We start from the raw sequence: 21,680 nt of genomic DNA, 5'->3' as shown, positions 1-21,680 counted from the left end.
CCATAGTCAGGAAATCATGACTATCTATTGATCAACGAGCTAGTCAACTAGAGGCTTACTAGGGACACGTTGTGGTCTATGTATTCACACATGCATTACGATTTCCGGATAACACAATTATAACATGAACAATAGACAATTACCATGAACAAAGAAATATAATAATAACCATTTATTATTGCCTCTAGGGCATATTTCCAACAGTCTCCACTTGCACTAGAGTCAATAATCTAGTTACATTGTGATGAATCGAACACCCATTGCGTCCTGGTGTTGATCATGTTTTGCTCTAGGAAGAGGTTTAGTCAACGAATCTGCTACATTCAGGTCCGTATGTACTTTACAAATATCTATGTCTCCATTTTGAACACTTTTACGAATGGAGTTGAAGCGACGCTTGATATGCCTGGTCTTCCTGTGAAACCTGGGCTCCTTCGCAAGGGCAATAGCTCCAGTGTTGTCACAGAAGAGAGTCATCGGGCCCGACGCATTGGGAATCACCCCTAGGTCGGTAATGAACTCCTTCATCCAGACTGCTTCCTGTGCTGCCTCCGAGGCTGCCATGTATTCCGCTTCACATGTAGATCCCGCCACGACGCTTCTTGGACTGATCCATACTGAACTTCTTCAATATCTTGTCAAGGTATGTACTCTGTGAAAGACCAATGAGGCGTCTTGATCTATCTCTATAGATCTTGATGCCTAATATGTAAGCAGCTTCTCCAAGGTCCTTCATTGAAAAACACTTATTCAAATAGGCCTTTATACTTTCCAAGAATTCTATATCATTTCCCATCAATAATATGTCATCCACATATAATATGAGAAATGCTACAGAGCTCCCACTCACTTTCTTGTAAACACAGGCTTCTCCATAAGTCTGTGTAAACCCAAACGCTTTGATCATCTCATCAAAGCGAATGTTCCAACTCCGAGATGCTTGCACCAGCCCATAGATTGAGCGCTGGAGCTTGCATACTTTGTTAGCATTCTTAGGATCGACAAAACCTTCCGGCTGCATCATATACAATTCTTCCTTAAGGAAGCCGTTAAGGAATGCCGTTTTGACGTCCATCTGCCATATCTCATAATCATAGTATGCGGCAATTGCTAACATGATTCGGACGGACTTCAGCTTCGCTACGGGTGAGAAGGTCTCATCGTAGTCAACCCCTTGAACTTGTCGATAACCCTTAGTGACAAGTCGAGCCTTATAGATGGTCACATTACCATCCGCGTCTGTCTTCTTCTTAAAGATCCATTTATTTTCTATGGCTCGCCGATCATCGGGCAAGTCAGTCAAAGTCCATACTTCGTTTTCATACATGGATCCTATCTCGGATTTCATGGCTTCTAGCCATTTGTCGGAATCCGGGCCCGCCATCGCTTCTTCATAGTTCGAAGGTTCACCGTTGTCTAACAACATGATTTCCAAGACAGGGTTGCCGTACCACTCTGGTGCGGAACGTGTCCTTGTGGACCTACGAAGTTCAGCAGTAACTTGATCCGAAGCTTCATGATCATCATCATTAACTTCCTCCCCAGTCGGTGTAGGCACCACAGGAACATCTTCCCGCGCTGCGCCACTTTCCGGTACGGAAGGGGTGACTATCACCTCATCAAGTTCCACTTTCCTCCCACTTACTTCCTTCGAGAGAAATTCTTTCTCCAGAAAGGACCCGTTCTTGGCAACGAAGATCTTGCCTTCGGATCTGAGGTAGAAGGTATACCCAATAGTTTCCTTAGGGTATCCTATGAAGACGCATTTCTCCGACTTGGGTTCGAGCTTTTCAGGTTGAAGTTTCTTGACATAAGCATCGCATCCCCAAACTTTTAGAAACGACAGCTTAGGTTTCTTCCCAAACCATAATTCATACGGTGTCGTCTCAACGGATTTCGACGGAGCCCTATTTAAAGTGAATGCGGCAGTCTCTAAAGCATAGCCCCAAAATGAGAGCGGCAAATCGGTAAGAGACATCATAGATCGCACCATATCCAATAGAGTGCGATTACGACGTTCGGACACACCGTTTCGCTGAGGTGTTCCAGGCGGCGTGAGTTGTGAAACGATTCCACATTTCCTTAAGTGCGCACCAAATTCGTGACTTAAATATTCTCCACCACGATCTGATCGTAAGAATTTTATTTTCCTGTCACGTTGATTCTCAACCTCACTCTGAAATTCCTTGAACTTTTCAAAGGTTTCAGACTTGTGTTTCATTAGGTAGACATACCCATATCTACTTAAGTCATCAGTGAGAGTGAGAACATAACGATATCCTCCGCGAGCCTCAACACTCATTGGACCGCACACATCGGTATGTATGATTTCCAATAAGTTGGTTGCTCGCTCCATTGTTCCGGAGAACGGAGTCTTGGTCATCTTTCCCATGAGGCATGGTTCGCACGTGTCAAATGATTCGTAATCAAGAGACTCCAAAAGTCCATCTGCATGGAGCTTCTTCATGCGCTTGACACCAATGTGACCAAGGCGGCAGTGCCACAAGTATGTGGGACTATCGTTATCAACTTTACATCTTTTGGTATTCACACTATGAATATGTGTAACATCACGTTCGAGATTCATCAAGAATAAACCATTGACCAGCGGGGCATGACCATAAAACATATCTCTCATATAAATAGAACAACCATTATTCTCGGATTTAAATGAGTAGCCATCTCGAATTAAACGAGATCCAGATACAATGTTCATGCTTAAAGCTGGCACTAAATAACAATTATTGAGGTTTAAAACTAATCCCGTAGGTAGATGCAGAGGTAGCGTGCCGACGGCGATCACATCGACCTTGGAACCATTCCCGATGTGCATCGTCACCTCGTCCTTTGCCAGTCTCCGTTTATTCCGCAGTTCCTGTTTTGAGTTACAAATATGAGCAACCGCACCAGTATCAAATACCCAGGAGCTACTACGAGTACTGGTAAGGTACACATCAATTACATGTATATCACATATACCTTTGGTGTTGCCGGCCTTCTTGTCCGCTAAGTATTTGGGGCAGTTCCGCTTCCAGTGACCACTTCCCTTGCAATAAAAGCACTCAGTCTCAGGCTTTGGTCCATTCCTTGGCTTCTTCCCAATAACTGGCTTACCGGGCGGCAACTCCCTTGCCGTCCTTCTTGAAGTTCTTCTTACCCTTGCCCTTCTTGAACTTAGTGGTTTTATTCACCATCAACACTTGATGTTCCTTTTTGATCTCCACCTCCGCTGATTTCAGCATTGAATATACCTCGGGAATGGTCTTTTCCATCCCCTGCATATTGAAGTTCATCACAAAGCTCTTGTAGCTTGGTGGAAGCGACTGAAGGATTCTGTCAATGACCGCGTCATCCGGGAGATTAACTCCCAGCTGAGACAAGCGGTTGTGTAACCCAGACATTCTGAGTATGTGCTCACTAACAGAACTATTTTCCTCCATTTTACAGCTGAAGAACTTGTCGGAGACTTCATATCTCTCGACCCGGGCATGAGCTTGGAAAACCATTTTCAGCTCTTCGAACATCTCATATGCTCCGTGTTTCTCAAAACGCTTTTGGAGACCCGGTTCTAAGCTGTAAAGCATGCCGCACTGAACGAGGGAGTAATCATCAGCACGTGATTGCCAAGCATTCATAACGTCTTGGTTCTCTGGGATTGGTGCTTCACCTAGCGGTGCTTCTAGGACATAATCTTTCTTGGCAGCTATGAGGATGATCCTCAGGTTCCGGAACCAGTCCGTATAGTTGCTGCCATCATCTTTCAGCTTGGTTTTCTCTAGGAACGCGTTGAAGTTGAGGACAACGTGGGCCATTTGATCTACAAGACATATTGTAAAGATTTTAGACTAAGTTCATATAATCAAATTATTCAATGAACTCCCACTCAGATAGACATCCCTCTAGTCATCTAAGTGAAACATGATCCGAGTTAACTAGGCTGTGTCCGGTCATCACGTGAGACGGACTAGTCAAGATCGGTGAACATCTCCATGTTGATCGTATCTTCTATACGACTCATGCTCGACCTTTCGGTCCTCCGTGTTCCGAGGCCATGTCTGTACATGCTAGGCTCGTCAAGTCAACCTAAGTGTACTGCGTGTGTCCCGAGGCCATGTCTGTACATGCTAGGCTCGTCAACACCCGTTGTATGCGAACGTTAGAATCTATCACACCCGATCATCACGTGGTGCTTCGAAACAACGAACCTTCGCAACGGTGCACAGTTAGGGGGAACACTTTCTTGAAATTATCATAAGGGATCATCTTACTTACTACCGTCGTTCTAAGCAAATAAGATGCAAAACATGATAAACATCACATGCAATCAAATAGTGACATGATATGGCCAATATCATTTTGCTCCTTTGATCTCCATCTTCGGGGCGCCATGATCATCTTCGTCACCGGCATGACACCATGATCTCCATCATCTCCCACTTCATCAACGGGTGTCACGCCAACGATTACTTCTACTTCTATGGCTAACGCGTTTAGCAATAAAGTAAATTAATTTACATGGCGTTATTCAATGACACGCATGTCATACAAAATAATAAAGACAACTCCTATGGCTCCTGCCGGTTGTCATACTCATCGACATGCAAGTCATGATTCCTATTACAAGAATATGATCAATCTCATACATCACATATATCATTCATCACATCTTCTGGCCATATCATATCACATAGCACATGCTGCAAAAACAAGTTAGACGTCCTCTAATTGTTGTTGCAAGTTTTTTACGTGGCTTGTATAGGTTTCTAGCAAGAACGTTTCTTACCTACGTAAAAGCACAACATGATATGCCAATTTCTATTTACCCTTCATAAGGACCCTTTTCATCGAATCCGTTCCGACTAAAGTGGGAGAGACAGACACCCGCTAGCCACCTTATGCAACTAGTGCATGTCAGTCGGTGGAACCTGTCTCACGTAAGCGTATGTGTAAGGTCGGTCCGGGCCGCTTCATCCCACAATACCGCCGAAACAAGATAAGACTAGTAGCGGCAAGAAGAATTGGCAACATCAACGCCCACAACTGCTTTGTGTTCTACTCGTGCATAGTAACTACGCATAGGCCTGGCTCAAGATGCCACTGTTGGGGATCATAGCAGAATTTTAAAATTTTCCTACGCTCACCAAGATCCATCTATGGAGTATACTAGCAACGAGGGGAAAGGAGTGCATCACATACCCTTGTAGATCGCGAGCGGAAGCGTTCCAATGAACGAGGTTGATGGAGTCGTACTCGCCGTGATCCAAATCACCGATGACCGAGTGCCGAACGGACGACGCCTCCGCGTTCAACACATGTACGGAGCAGCGACGTCTTCTCCTTCTTGATCCAGCAAGGGGGAAGGAGAGGTTGATGGAGATCCAGCAGCACGACGGCGTGGTGGTGGATGTAGCGGGATCTCGGCAGGGCTTCGCCAAGCTTCTGCGAGAGGGAGAGGTGTTGCAGGGGAGGAGGGAGGCGCCAAAGGCTGTAGTGTTGCTGCCCTCCCTCCCCCCTTTATATAGGCCCCCTGGGAGGGGGCGGCGCCAGCCTGGAACCCATCTACATGGGGGGCGGCGGCCAGGGGGGAGACTTGCCCCCCAAGGCAAGTGGGGCGCCCCCCACCCTAGGGTTTCCAACCCTAGGCGTAGGGGGGAGGCCCATGGGGGGTGCCCCAGCCCACTAAGGGTTGGTTCCCTTCCCACGTCAGCCCATGGGGCCCTCCGGGATAGGTGGCCCCACCCGGTGGACCCCCGGGACCCTTCCGGTGGTCCCGGTACAATACCGGTGACACCCGAAACTTTCCCGGTGGCCGAAACTTGACTTCCTATATATAATTCTTCACCTCTGGACCATTCCGGAACTCCTCGTGACGTCCGGGATCTCATCCGGGACTCCAAACAACTTTCGGGTTTCCGCATACTCATATCTCTACAACCCTAGCGTCACCGAACCTTAAGTGTGTAGACCCTACGGGTTCGGGAGACATGCAGACATGACCGAGACGCCTCTCCGGTCAATAACCAACAGCGGGATCTGGATACCCATGTTGGCTCCCACATGTTCCACGATGATCTCATCGGATGAACCACGATGTCGAGGATTCAATCAATCCCGTATATAATTCCCTTTGTCAATCGGTATGTTACTTGCCCGAGATTCGATCGTCGGTATCCCAATACCTTGTTCAATCTCGTTACCGGCAAGTCTCTTTACTCGTACCGCAATGCATGATCCCGTGACTAACTCCTTAGCCACATTGAGCTCATTATGATGATGCATTACCGAGTGGGCCCAGAGATACCTCTCCGTCATACGGAGTGACAAATCCCAGTCTCGATCCGTGCCAACCCAACAGACACTTTCGGAGATACCCGTAGTGTACCTTTATAGTCACCCAGTTACGTTGTGACGTTTGGCACACCCAAAGTAATCCTACGGTATCCGGGAGTTGCACGATCTCATGGTCTAAGGAGAAGATACTTGACATTGGAAAAGCTCTAGCAAACGAACTACACGATCTTTAAGCTATGCTTAGGATTGGATCTTGTCCATCACATCATTCTCCTAATGATGTGATCCCGTTATCAATGACATCCAATGTCCATAGTCAGGAAAGCATGACTATCTGTTGATCAACGAGCTAGTCAACTAGAGGCTTACTAGGGACACGTTGTGGTCTATGTATTCACACATGCATTACGATTTCCGGATAACACAATTATAGCATGAACAATAGACAATTACCATGAACAAAGAAATATAATAATAACCATTTATTATTGCCTCTAGGGCATATTTCCAACATGACTCAGCGACAATTCATTGAGATTTCCAAAAAGATGGATTTCCACAACTATGTGAACAAGGAGATAACATTAGCTAGACCGAATGACTTAATGATGTATGCTCGAGGAAAACATACACAGTTAAACATTGGTTGAAATGTGCACCCAAAATATGGGCTAGGTAGCACGATCAATGTTCGAATGATGATTCATTAATCCATAGACGTAGAATGAAACTATAGACCAATAACTTCAAAGCAATAGGGTTGCTGGAAGTTTAGAATTTACACATCACAGACCATTTGTCGGTATTTCGTTTAGAAACAACACGGGGACCAAGAAAGAATGGTGATGGTGAGAAGTATCACTGTACCAAGAATTCTTAAGAGGTGGAGTAATGCCCACGACATTCTTGACATCAAAGATGGTAATACTACACGGTAGAACATAACATAAGTTGGATAGCAGGGAAATCAAGATACAACACAAAATATGAAAAAGTTTGTGTTGGGGGGAGGCAAGAATGTTGTCGATGATAACACAATTCATCGAGGGGCAAGGATGGTATTTCTCATCATGAATTCAATTGATATCTCGGAAGAAGTAAAATGTTGACGATGATCACGACACACTTGTCGAGAGGTTTCTTGAAGATGTAATCGATCGGCAATGACATCAAGTCAAAGGAATGGTGAAGCGAAAAGTTATTGGAACCAAGGGTACGACACAAACTCCAAACCAAGCTTGTTGTTGGAGGTGAAACGATAAGATGAGGAAGATCGACATAAGCTTAGCTCATCATCGAAAGTTGTGCTCCACGGTTAAGGACCAGGTAGCACAGTTAAAATTTAGCATGCTAATGATATAGCCGATCAGGCTAGGAATGACTTAAATGATTATTAAACTCATAAGCAATGAAAATTACTTAGAGTTATTGAATCGAAGTGTGGAATTGATTCACTTATCGGTGTCCTTGAGGGGTTCTAACAACTCAGAACCCGTTGGAAAAATGGAATCGGCAAGAATATTAGTTGATGAAGAACTCATAAGAAGTTAAGTAGTTCCTTGCCATTCTTGAGATACCAGGGGGTAATACTCGACGACAGACCAAAGTAGAGGTTGGACGGGGGTATTGCTCTGCAGAGGACAAGTGCTTAAACTTGCACGAGAAATGGTATTTAAAGGAGAACATGGTCAGAACCACGATTGAAAAAGGCCAGATCCCAGATATAAGATGAACTTATACCAAGGGAATAATTAATTTTAAAAGAAGCTTCGATGAGAAGATCTACATCGTGTCCATGGGCATGAACACAAAGTTCAAGGTCGACTCCCACTTCTCCAATGCATATCCTTTCATTTACTTCTCGCGTTCGATGAAGTTGTAGTGTTGAAATTTTATATGGCAAAATACTAGAAGAGTATGACTCGTGAAAACTTTCGAGTTCACACATATTAAGGAAGGCATAGGTTCAAGCCATCGGGGCTTCTTAGAACATATACCACGAACTTCAGAAGTAAATAACACAAGCTCAAAAGTAGAGTATAGTTATCAAGCAGAGGATACAAATTACCAAATGCATTATGTATCCATGGAAATGATCACAAGGTTATTGAATATGAAGGACACTCTCGGATAATAACCCAACAAGGGGTCTTGTGGTCTACAATCGAGCTGATGCGAGTATCGGTACTCTATCAGAGGAAGAAGGAACGAAAGGGCATCGGACTATAAAAACAACTGAGTAATTCAAAGCTCAAATGCAAAGGAATTATCATTTCCAAATCAAGGGATCAGAAGCCAATGGTCCCACTATATCGAGCCTATATCGAGGTGCTGGTTACGTAGAACAAATTTCCTGGAGTCCATGCTCAGCCCTCCTCTATCTCCCTTCTCAGCCAGCCAGCAGACGCGTGGAGCCCATCGTCTGTTTGCTCACATGCGGTCCCACAGTTTAGTGAAAACGCAAGAGGACCCACTGAACCTGCACATCTTTCACCTCGACGTGTTGGTGATGAAAAACAAATCCAATAAAGATCTTCCGTGGCCGCTTTTGGAGTTACTCAAGAGTAGTAAGATTCTATTTACAGTTTAACCCAAGATGCACATCACGTGGCTTCAACTACCATTCCATTTTCTTGCATGACACGACCTGGATGTTGGATGTCCCACGTGTCGACAAAAGTAGGAAGAACTCGACCAAATCTTCTCCACATTTAGAACGGAGGAGTAGGAAACACGGGAAGCCCTGTGCCTACAGCATACTACGTACAAGCCCACCTCACGCAGTCATGCTATCACCATATTTCTCTGCCTCCGTGCGACACCTAGCTCTAGTTGACCTAACTAGAACTAACTATTGGTTGGCTCTATGTGATGTGGCAACTTCATACTACTACGGATGCTGGCTATACTACTACGACACTAACACTCCAAGAAGTGAGTCGAAAACCATTTATAAATTGAGTTTATGACATGCATATCCAAATGTAATATTCATTACATACAACAAGTCATCAACACACAACGACAACGTGGATACATGTCGGATTATAGATTAGTTCCAACAAAACATTCTAGTAAATACTAAAGTTTTCATCACACAACAAATAACAAGCAATGAAATGAACTTCAGCTCAACCACTCCTCGGCGTTGGAAACGCTTTCTTTGAACCAGAAGAGTTTGTCTCGGAAGGGCCAGCTACTGTCAATCTCGAGACCAACGCAGGACCGATCATCTAGGCTGAAGCATCCTATTTCATGACCCATATTGTGATAGCCACGGTAGGGAAGCATAGCAATGTCTGAGGTATAGATACAGTTGCTTCTCATAAATGGTAGTAACGTTGTGTCAACGGCAGCTGGATCGCCTTTCACCATGATTGGGTAGTTTTGTCCAAGGAAGAGTGAGTTTCCTCCAAGAGTATCAATACTAAACCAGGGAGAAGGTGTTGGCGCTAGCACAGTAGTATCCATCCCGAATACCCTGCAACGGATGTTCGAATAGGTCCGGAGACTGTGACCATGGGAGACAACACCTGCTTCCTTAGTCACATCAGTGGTGCCCTGTATACAGACAAGAAGAGGTGATCCATCGGAATAAGTTGCCACGCGCCACTGAGTAGATGGGTCCTCATGCTCGTGATCATCATCATCGTCATCTCCCCCTTGGTTACAAAAATTTTCAAGTATAGGTGGTGGAATATTCACAGGACCTTGGAAACACAAGAAGGTTAATTAGTAGGGAAACTAGCTAACCCGCATGCATGTGGATGAAAAAATTATAATTACGGTGGAAGCCAAATGTAACGAAGGCATAAGGATTCCATGCAAAAACAATGCCACGAGTGGTGGAAGAAAACACAAGACCCTCGTATTGAATTGCATCACAGTACTCATCCTTGTATAGAAACTGATTTTTGAGCAATATCCATCCAGTCGAACTATGAAGGAAGGCAACAAGCTTGTCGAAGATAGCAACAACTACATATTCCATTAAATCCCAAGAGCGGTCGGGAACTTGACAAATTGCTATCTTCTGTAGACGACAGTCACCATGACCATAGTTGAAAGTACGGTCATAACCGGTGTGCTCAACCTCTGGGCAGTCTGAGATTTTTGAAAGTGGAACCCGGTGACGAGTGTACACATTCACAAGTTCAAACTCACAGTTGGACACAATATAAACAACCCAATCTCCATTTGTGCCTGCCCAAGCCTTATCCTCAAGCGATGGCATATTAACATCACACATATCATTATCAAGCGGCACCAACTTGCACAAGGCGAGGCCCCCGTCATCCGCGCGCTAGTGAGCAAGGTCACGGTGAAGAAGATAGGGGAGATCAAACCGCTCCTGGACCCTTGGGTTTGTTGTAATGATGTTATAAGTTGAGTTGAGAATGGTCTTGAACGAACCTGCCATGCTAGCCAAGGTGATGACGTCACATTGATTAATGAGTTCCTTCACCACGTCATCATTCAGATCGGGGCAAGAATAACGGGGTTGTTTCTGGTCTGTTCCCTCCATGGAGAAGACGATCGAACAATGGCAGAAGGAAGGGTGAAGGCAAATGGAGGAGGGAGGAAGAGCGTGCAACAGCAGTTCCAAATCGAGAGGGAAAGGCGAAGAGTCGGTGGACGGTTGCCACGGTACACGAAGAGGCGCCCCGGCCTACATAGACGCCCATTCGGAAATTTTACAAAAGGACTCGCCGTCGTCTCACTAACATGTTGGAACGGGACCAAATGTCAACGAAGAGGCTAGTGGGGAGCGGACGGTTGCCACAGAGGTCACACACTGACGACAAGGCCGTCCTGTCAGACCTAGCACCCACGCGGGATGGCTTCCGTCCCCCACACGAGCGAAGCCACTTTGCACCCCCACACGGTTGGTCCGCCACGCCGCTAGGCCAACTCCAGCGCGTGCAGCTCGGACGCGCGCTCGCTAAGCCCCCTTTCCCTCGACACCTCGGAGCTACCCAACCACGGCTACGTGTTTTGCGCACCCGGCGGCCGGATTTGGAGCGGATCCGGTCGGGCTTGAGCTCGCCCGGCTGTGGGAGGTCGCGCCGCGCCATGGACTGGCCGGGGACCGGGCCGGAAGGCCCCGGCAAGGCCGCAAGGCCGCATGCAGGTACTGACTCCTCCTCTAGCCGCTTGGATCTACACCGTCGGTGGTCCGCCGGCAGATACATGAATGGCGGTCGGCCGGGCTCGGTGCTGGCCCAAAAGCTCGTCGGCGCACCGTTGCCACTCATTACGTGCGACGACTGCCCAAAGAAGGTCTTGCGCCGCGTGTCTACAACGCCGGAACATCCCGGATGGGTGTTCATCAAGTGCTCAACCGATGGTGTATGTGCTACTTTAGCTTCGGTTGTGCTCTCGGATTAGACTAGTTGTGCTAACTTAAAATTTCATTGTCTAGAATGGTTGCAAGTTTTGGTATTGGGAAGAAGAGTACATCAATATATTGATAGAGCGCAATTTAGTAGATGTTCTAGCACTTTTAGCTAGCATAGAGGCTAGAGATGAGACTAGTGCACTTGTTGATAGCATAGAGGCTAGACATGAGACTAGATGCGAGGAAGCAACTTCTACTTCTTTACACTCGAAGAAGAAAGAAGCACGCAAGATCGAGCCTCCGCAGATCAACAATGAATGCATCGAGAAGGCACTAATCCAACTTACAGGAGCAGTTATGGAAGTTGGATATCTTCTAAAATGTATTCTTGTGGTTCTTGTTTTGTTTGGTCTTGCTTTTCTAGTCAAATTTTGGTGATGTATTTCCATGTATCAAAAATCAAATGATGAAAAAAGATATGTGTTTGCAAAGAAAAATGTACGCAGCCGGGATGCGTCCGCGCGTTGGGCGCACGACCACCGCATCCGAGAAATGGCATGGACACGACCCCATTGCCCTACCCAAACGGACAGAATCCGGGCAAAACGGAGGTCCGTTTGGGGTCGTGCATTGGAGTTGGCCTTACAAGTGGGATCGCAGTTGAGGAAACCGACTATCGGCAAACCCCCACCTCGCCCGCTGCGCGATGGCTGAATTAGAGAAACGGCGAGGTTGAAGAGATAGTTGTAGCACGGACTCCAAGAAACATGGTGTCAGATGGAAGTCGTGTTGGTGGCGTGTGCCATACTCCTGGACGTGAATGCTTATTCTGGCCCATGCCACCCTACTACATATATCGAGGATTCAAGGTGTTGGTTATGTACAGCGAACACATTAACATATGGCCCACCTCACACTGTGGCCAAATTTCCTGGAGTCTGTGCTAGGTTAAAAAGTGTTCTTTGTGAGGGTGGGTGGCTGGTCTCAAGTTTAAAACTTGTTGTATTACGTATACGTAGATGTAGAGATAGTGCAATAGTTTTGAAAGTTTGAACCCAAACATCATAATGCAATTTCTACTGGACTCATCCGAGAACCTAGGATGATGGGATTCGCAGCTACAGTAAAAACACCCGCCCGACGCGTGAAGCATGTGAAGCTAGTACAGATAGTAGTAGTACTATTGTTGATTGGACTCATCCGATAACCTGTTGCAATGCATGTACAATTATGTATTCGGAAAATATTTTTTGCCTCGTTGCAGCAGCCACTCAGATAAGCGACTCGAAAGCCATTCATAAATTTAGTAAGTTTATCACAGGCATATCATTTTATTACATACAACAGGTCATGAACCCACAACGACAACGACGATACATTCTAGTAAATACTAAAGTTTTCATCACACAACAAATAACAAGCAATGAAATGAACTTCAGCTCAACCAATCCTCAGCGTTGGAAACGATTGCTTTGAACCAGAAGTGATTCTGGGAAAGGGCAGCTACTGTCAATCTCGAGACCAACGCAGGACTGATCATCCAGACTGAAGCAACCTATGTCAGGACACATATTGTGATAGCCACGGTAGGGAACCATAGCAATGGCTGAGGTATAGATACAACTGCTTCTCATAAATGGTAGTAACGTTGTGTCAACGGCAGCTGGATCGCCTTTCACCATCATTGGATAGTTTTGTCCTAGGAAGAGTGAGTTTCCTCCAAGAGTATTAATACTAAACCAGGGAGAAGGTGTTGGCGCTAGCACAGTAGTATCCATCCCGAATACCCTGCAACGGATGTTGGAATAGGTCCGGAGAGTCCGACCATGGGATACAACACCTGCTTCTTAGTAACATCAGCAGTGCCCTGTATACAGACAAGAAGAGGTGATCCATCGGAATAAGTTGCCAGGAGCCACTGAGTATATGGGTCCTCATGCTCGTGATCATCATCGTCGTCATCTCCCCCTTGGTTATAAAAATTTTCAAGTATAGGTGGTGGAATGTTCGCATGACCTTGGAAACACAAGAAGGTTAATTAGTAAAGGGAAACTAGCTAACCCGCATGCATGTGGATGAAACAATTATAATTATGGTGGAAGACAAACGTATCGAAAGCATAAGGATTCCATGCAAAAACAATGCCACAAGTGGTGGCAGCAAACACAAGACCCTCGTATTTAATTGCATCACAGTACTCATCCATGTATAGAAATTGATTTTTGAGCAATATCCATCGAGTCGAACCATGAAGGACGACAACAAGCTTGTCGAAGATAGCGACAACACAAGCATTCCTATAACCCCAAGAGCGGTCGGGAACTCGACAAATTGCTATCTTCTGTAGACGACAGTCACCATGATCGTAGTTGAATGTACGTAGAATACCGGTGTGCTCAACCTCTGGGCAGTCTAAGATTTTTGGAAGTGGAACCCGGTGATGAGTGTACACATTCACAAGTTCCCACTCGCAGTTCTACCCAATATAAACAACCCAATCTCCATTTGCGCATGCCCAAGCCTTACCCTCAAGCGATGGCATCTTAACATCACACGTATCATTATCAAGCGGCACCAACTTGCACAAGGCGAGGCCTCCGTCGTCCGCGCGCCAGTCAGCAGGGTCACGGCGAAGAAGATAGGGGAGATCAAACCGCTCCTGGACCCTTGGGTTCCTTGTAATGATGTTATTAGTTGAGTCGAGAATGGTCTTGAATGAACCTGCCATGCTAGCCGAGGTGATGACACCACACCGATCAATGAGTTCCTCCACCACGTCATCTTTCAGATCGGGGCAAGAATAACGAGGTCGTTTCCGACCTGTTCCCTCCATGGAGAAGACGATCAAACAATGGCAGAAGGAAGGGTGAAGGCAAATGGAGGAGGGAGGAAGAGCATGCGACAGCAGTTCCAAATCGAGAGGGAAGAGTCGGTGGACGGTTGCCATGGTACACGAAGAGGCGCCCCGGCCTACATAGACGTCCGTTCGGAAATTGTACAAAAGGACTCGCCGTCGTCTCACTGACATGTTGGAACGGGACCACATGTCAACGAAACATGGTGTGTAATTTCTCGTGCAAAATGCTATCTGGTCGTGTTGGCCCGAGGTGCCGCATTAGTTATCGACCTTTATTTTTTTAATGGCGTGTCGTTTAGTTTTGAAGCACGACTAACTGGTACTGTGTGCAGAAAAAATATAAACTACTCTACCACTACTCCACCTCTAGTACTAGTAGTATAAAAAAGATATATAGGCTGGAGATTCAGCACTTTCTTGCTAAGGGTTGCCCACTTCCTTCTCACACTACCACCCTCTCTCCAGATCTAAAAAAGATGGCCTCTCTCTCCCTCCTCACCAGTGGTCACAGATCCGCCGAGGAAGAAAAGGACGTGCAGCGTTGACGCACTCGTCGTCGGTGAGCGAGGTCACGCACTGACGACAAGGCCGTCCTCTCAGACCTAGCGCCCGCGCGGGATGGCCTCCGTCCCCAAGCTCGTTGCCGTAGTGTGTGCGGAGGACGACGACCACGAGCGAAGCCACTTCCCGCCGACCCTCAGGTATGCTTCCTCTTTTTGAACCATACCCTTGTTCTATTGCCCCATCTGCCACATCACTGCATGTGGATCTTTTTCCACTCCACCATCTTCCCAATTTGCTATCCTCTGCTCTGCTGGTCACGCAGACGAAAACCTAACTTGCACTATTAAAGGAAACCCTACTTCATGCAGACTAATCCATGTCTGGGTTGAATAAGGAAAGGAAGGGAGACTGTACTATCCAAGACACTAGGCATCGAACCCGCATCTAGGTTGAAAAGGGGAAAATCAGTAGCGAAAGAGAACAAAAATGGGACATAATCCACATATGCTACCTAGATATTTGTTGCTCTGGGCAACCATACCTCCCTCACCACTCTATGCGTCCGTGGAGGTACATCGTACTGGTGCGCCCACTGTCCAAATGGGCCTCTCATACTCCTATTGCCACTTTTTTTGCTGTTAGTATAACGCCAGCGGTCAAGTCAAGCAATGCTACTGCTAAAGTGATGCCGCATTTAACTAATGCCTCATCCACTGGATTATTTCAGGGTTAGCTGTTGATTGTGGATGTATTAAAGATTTTTCAGCTAAGGCATTCTAATGCTGTTGCACAGCTAGTATACCAATGATGAATCTTGTTACTACCTTCAGATTTTTGCACTGTTAATGCTTATAGATTACATACCTCACTTTCATGAGATAACTCAATTTCTTTTGTACAGTGTCAAGAGGAAAGGTCAAGAGTGGGCACCTCCTCCTCCATTTATTCTCTTGATTCGTTCGATCAAGTTTTTATGTTTGATCGATTATCAAGATTGGGATAGCAATTTTTAGGTCCCCTTGAGTTCGAAATGATATTTACCTTGAAGGTACATGGTTTGCAATTTTTCTATACTGTCATTAGTTAATAATGCTAGTTACCTTCAGCCTTTTGTATTTGGTTTAATGCTCTTGCACAGCTAGTATACCAATGCTGAAACTTGTTACCTTTACATTTTGTATTGTTAATTCTTATAAAAATCTTCCAGTGCTAGAGCTTATGGAAATCTGTTCAGTAAAACAATTGTACTATACCCTGTAATAAAATAACTACTCTACTGTTGCACTAGCCACTGGATTAGTGTATATTTGTACTATTCAAATGGTGTTGCATTAGCATATGGACATATATAAAGTGTGGCAAGCTTTCCCAGATATGTGCTCAAGAAAACTACTACCTATTTTCTAAATACTAGACGTTTGGGTACTTTAAATTGAATTACGAAAACGTCTTATATTAAGGAACAGAGGGTGTAGAGTTCACTCAAATTATCCCGGTAAATCTAGTCACACCTTTGTCAAAATTAATGTTCATTATGTTATCGAAGGAGGTCTGTATGTTTGTCTCTAATGCCTGTCGACTACATACCTGACATCATGATGTAATGATAAGTCATTTCCTTGTGTACAGTGTCACTGAATTGTCAAGCCGGTGATGGCATTTTATTTTAGTTGAACTGCACAAAATATCCTTAAAAGAAGAGGAAAGGTCAGGAATGGCTCAATTTTTCAGAAAAAACTATGTATGCCTTCCTGACATCAGCCGCTGTTGCCTTATTTATGTGGTTAGAAACATTCTTGCTACCTTTTCCCATTAATAAATTGGAATGCTTATATTTGTGAGTCTATGCTTCAACTAGTGCCACTTTTATAGTAATCACATTTTCAATATCTATGCAAACAGGGATGCTCGATTTTAGTGGAACTGCACAAAAAGTCCAAATGGTTCAACATTAGGAGCATGTTTTCTTCCAAACCTTTATATCCAATTGGTGGCACTATGAGCTGTTCATTACGAAGGTACATGGTTTGCTACTATCTTGCTACTCTTTTTGTACTGTCATTAGATAGTAATACTAGTGGTTTGCATGTGAATTTATTGGCAGGGTGGAACTACATTGGAGGTGCAGGACAGGATTCAATGATTGGATGCTCAATTTCGGTTGTATCATTTCACCTCTTCCATCACTGCGAACATGGATATCCTTGGTCTGATGAAGAATAAGCGCTATATTTCTGCTATGAACCAGCAAATCAATTCAGTATGAAATTGTCCAGGGCAAAACATGACTGTATCAAATTTTCCAGTGCAAACATGACAGATGCTAAGCGGAAGAGACGTGTTTAAACCAAAAATACAAGGTGGGGTATATGTTTACTAGCTGCATGATATTTGTGCAGACAGAGATGTCTACCCATTGCTATTTGACAAACAAACAAAGTGACCGCAATTTTGGTTGAACTGCACAAGAGAATAGTATAGTCACTGCATGAAGTGCCATTTGAAAATAGACACAGAAAGATTGGATAGTCACTTCATGGACTGCAGAAAAGTAGTACTGTACTATTTATTGGCCAACACTAGGTGCTTCATTGCTTTTGGAGCTTCAGTGCTTTATTGGCCAACATAGTCACTCCAGCTGTTGGTGAAACTAGTTACGTTTGCAAGAGGAATTGTAGACTTCACAAACAAATTTTTCTTTCACTCTGTACTGAATGTTGGCCAAGAGAAGCATCCATGTTAGTAGGAAGAACATATGTTTTTTCTAGATCTTCACTTTTGGAGCTACATATTTGTATATGATCTGTGAATCATTGAGATGCATTAACATGTTGATCTTATGTATGGGAATCGTACTAGTTGGTTTTGAATTTGGGCTACTAATGTGAACATATTACAATGCCAGGCCTGTGAGTCTCGTGTGAACATTTCGAACGGATCGGCTCTTACTGCTGTGCACAGCATGATCCTTATTTCTGTGTTCTCAGTGTTTACAAGTTACTAATAGTTCCTTATTTCTGTCCGCTCAGTGTTTACAAGTTACTAATCGACCACTAGCTAGCCTACTAATGCGCTCCTGGCAGTTTTAGTTGCGACGCAAGATCTGAAGTGGCAGTTTTTTGAATAAAAATGCCTTCCCCTGAAGAAAATGACAGGCTGCTCTGAAGAAAATGCCATGCAAATCTGAAGAAACTGCCAGCAAAACGTTCGCAAATGCCGTATCTCCAAGCGAACGTTCATCGGCTAATGCGATCATACACGTACACCATCCGACCTACTCGATCCTAGATGTACACTATCTGACCTACTCGATCCTACACGGATAAATAGAGGATCACACACGTACTACCTCTTTCCGGTTTGCAGGGCTCAATTCAAAAAACGACCTACTCGATCCTACACGAATAAATAGCGGATCACGCACGTACTACCTCCTTTCCGGTTTGCAGGGCTTAATTCAAAAATCTCACCAACCAAGGTAGATAATGAGTGGTGGATTCATTTTTGACAAGGAGGGAGTATGAAAGTGCAAGTGACACTTATACTATATTTTGGTGTGATGACAATGTGGTTAGTTGAACTAATATCGGTTGCTTAAGTTTATCTCAGGATATTGGTTCTAAGTGCCCACGATGGAGATGTGCGACCCCCCCATTTCAAAAAGGGCAAAGGCGTGGTCTTTCGACGCTTCGAAGGTTTTAGTTTTGGTTTGCTTCGAGTCGTAGGAAAGACCGCACTATTAAGAGGGGTTTGTGTGGATGAAAGTCGTGTGGGAATGCCATTGCCGAGCCTTACTCTCTTATCCTTCCCACTCCGACCACCTAAAGAACCTAGTGTGTGTGCTGTGGTACTCAGAAAGCTTGCAACAGAAAGTTACTGGGTACCCCGTGCGCACGGGGTCCTTTGACCCCCGTGCGCACGGGGTACTGCGTAACTCTCTGAGTACCCCGTGCGCACGGGGTCTTTTGACCCCCGTGCGCACGGGGTACTGCGTAACTCTCTGAGTACCCCGTGCGCACGGGGTCTTCTGACCCCCGTGTGCACGGGGTGGTGTGATAGTCTCTGAGTACCCCGTGCGCACGGGGCTGACTTAGCCCGTGCGCACGGGGTCCAACGGGCAGAAATCCCCACCAGCTCAAGAACACTATATATAGGGCCTTCTTCCACCTCCAACCCTTAACCCTAATGTCTTGTTGAGCTCCACCATTGCTACACCCCATTTTGCTCAATACTCTCAATCCCTCCACCCAAACTTGTTGAAACTTTGGGGATTGGGAGAGCAAGACCCGATCTACAACTTGACCAAACCAAATCGCGTTCCCCGCAACATTTCTTCCCCATTGACTTGTTACTCTTGGAGCTTGGGCTCCTAGGCGGTTAGAGGTTCCTCCGGAAGCTTCCTTGCTTGTGGTGTGCTCCGGAGAAGTTTGTAAAGGTGTGGTGGTCGCCTTCAAGACCAACCCCGAGTGGTTCGAGGCTCATCCGTTGGGGGTGACTCGAAGGAGAATACGGTGAGCCTTCGGTGGCGTTCCGCAAGCTTTGGCTCCGGCACCGCTCCAAACGGAGAGTAGCTCTTCCCCAAGGAAGGGTGAACTTCGGGTTAAAATCCGCGTCCTCGTCTCACTTGTGGTTAATCCTTTCCCGCACCTTACTTTGTGGTTGTTTGCTTGTTGGCTTGCTAATTAGTTTGTTGCCTAGCATATTTATCTTGGAGCTTGCTTGTCATATAGGTTGCATTCACCTAGTTGCATATCTAGTGAACTCTTTTATCCGCTAAGCCTTAAAAACGACAAGAAAGATTAAAATTTGTAGTCTCCTATTCACCCCCCCCTCTAGTCGACCGTATCGATCCTTTCAATTGGTATCAGAGCCTCGTGCTCTAATATAAGGTTTTACAACCTTAGAGGATATGGTCGATCTAGGGAATGAGGGAGGTGGCACACCCGTTGCGGAGGATGGTCAAAACCAACCCCCCGCCACGGCCGAGGCACTTGGTGCTCCTGTCGTTGCTCCCGCCGCTCCTACTAACCCGAGTGTCCCCTTGACCGCGGCCGATCTTCTTTCAATGTTTGCGGACCTCAAAGTCTCTATGTTGAAAGAGGTTCGGGCCTCGGTCAAGGAGGAAATTGATGCTCGCTTAAAGCCATCAACGTCCGCATCAAACTCGTTTGATCCAAATGAGGTTCATGATGCGGATGACTCGAGGGAACCTCTTGCTTCTCCGGCTCGTACTCAAGTTCCCAAGTACAATGCCGTGGAACCCTTTTACTCTCCTCAACCCTTGCAACATCCCCGCATTAATCCTGTTGGGCCTCCGCCCCCTTTGAAAGCTAATGCATTTGCTAAGTGGAAGCTAGATATGGAGTCTCACATGCGCAGTGCTTCAACTCAATTGTGGTGGATTGTGGTCAATGGATTCAACCCCAAGGACCCAATGAATCTCACTCCAAGGGAAGCAGTTGACGACCAACTCAATGCTACCGCACACAACATGCTTCGCACCGCTGTGACTGAAGACTATAGTGACTCCATTGCTCTTCTCAAAACCGCAAAGGAAATTTGGGATTGCCTTGAGGAGGCTCTTGAAGGAGATGAAGCAATTCGAAGATCTCGGTTGGCTTTGCTCAAGCAAGAAGTCAATCTCTTTGTGAGGAATGAGGGTGAGTCCGCAGAAGAGGTTTACCGAAGGTTGAAGTCCCTTGTGCTCAACTTGAGAACCTTTGGGTGCACTTGGGCAAATGATGATTTCATCAAGGACAAGTTCATCGATGCTATGGTTCTCACGGAACATACCATGGTCATGATGGTTCATCAACGTCCGGACTATCACAAGTTGACCGCGGCTCAAGTTGTTTCCACCTTCTCTACCCATGTTCTTTTGGAAACCAAGTCCAAGAAAACATTTGCAATAGCTCAAGCAACCAAGAACTCCAATCTTGCTTTGAAGGCCAAGAAAGTGATAAGCCAACCCTCAAGGGAGGAAGAAGTGAGTGAAGAGATATGTGAGGAGGATAATGACACCTCGTGCCCGGCAAATGATTTTGCAGAAGACTTGGCTCTCTTAGTCAAGAAGTACTCCGGGACCATGGCAAACAAAGGAAAAAATCTTCAAGGAAGATCTTTTGGAAGAAGGAAATGCTACAATTGTGATAGCCCAAGACACTTTGTTCATGATTGTCCGTATGAGAGACGTGAAGACAAGTCCGAGAAGCTTGTGCTTAAGAAGAAGAAGTTCACCAAGTTTGCAAAGAGGAAGGATGACAAGGCTCTTGTTCATGAAGAATACATGTCTGGAGATGAAGATGACGGTGATGATGATCAAGTGGGCACGGCCGCCTTTGCCATGCATGCCACTACCTCCTCCTCCACCACCGACCTCTTCGACTCTCCAAATGAGGACAAGCCGTTCACTCATCGGTGCCTCATGGCCAAAGAGGTAAAAACAAAGTCCAAATCCAAGAAACCCGACAACTACACTCCCAATGTCTCATGTGAGATAGTGGAGGATGAGTGTGAGGAGGGTGTGGATAATGATGAGGAATCCTTAATGGCTTTCATGAAAACTCTTCATGGTGAAGCTCGTGCTCGTTTTGGCGATCTCCTTAAGTCACTTGCCGAACGCGATGACTTTATTGAGAACGTTGAAAACCTCCTTATAGAGGAAAAAGAGAGAGTTGATCTCCTCGAGCA

This window comes from Triticum aestivum, chromosome 1D, assembly GCF_018294505.1.
Source record: "Triticum aestivum cultivar Chinese Spring chromosome 1D, IWGSC CS RefSeq v2.1, whole genome shotgun sequence".
Lineage (NCBI taxonomy): Eukaryota > Viridiplantae > Streptophyta > Magnoliopsida > Poales > Poaceae > Triticum > Triticum aestivum.
Note: the sequence above shows the minus strand (reverse complement) of the source record.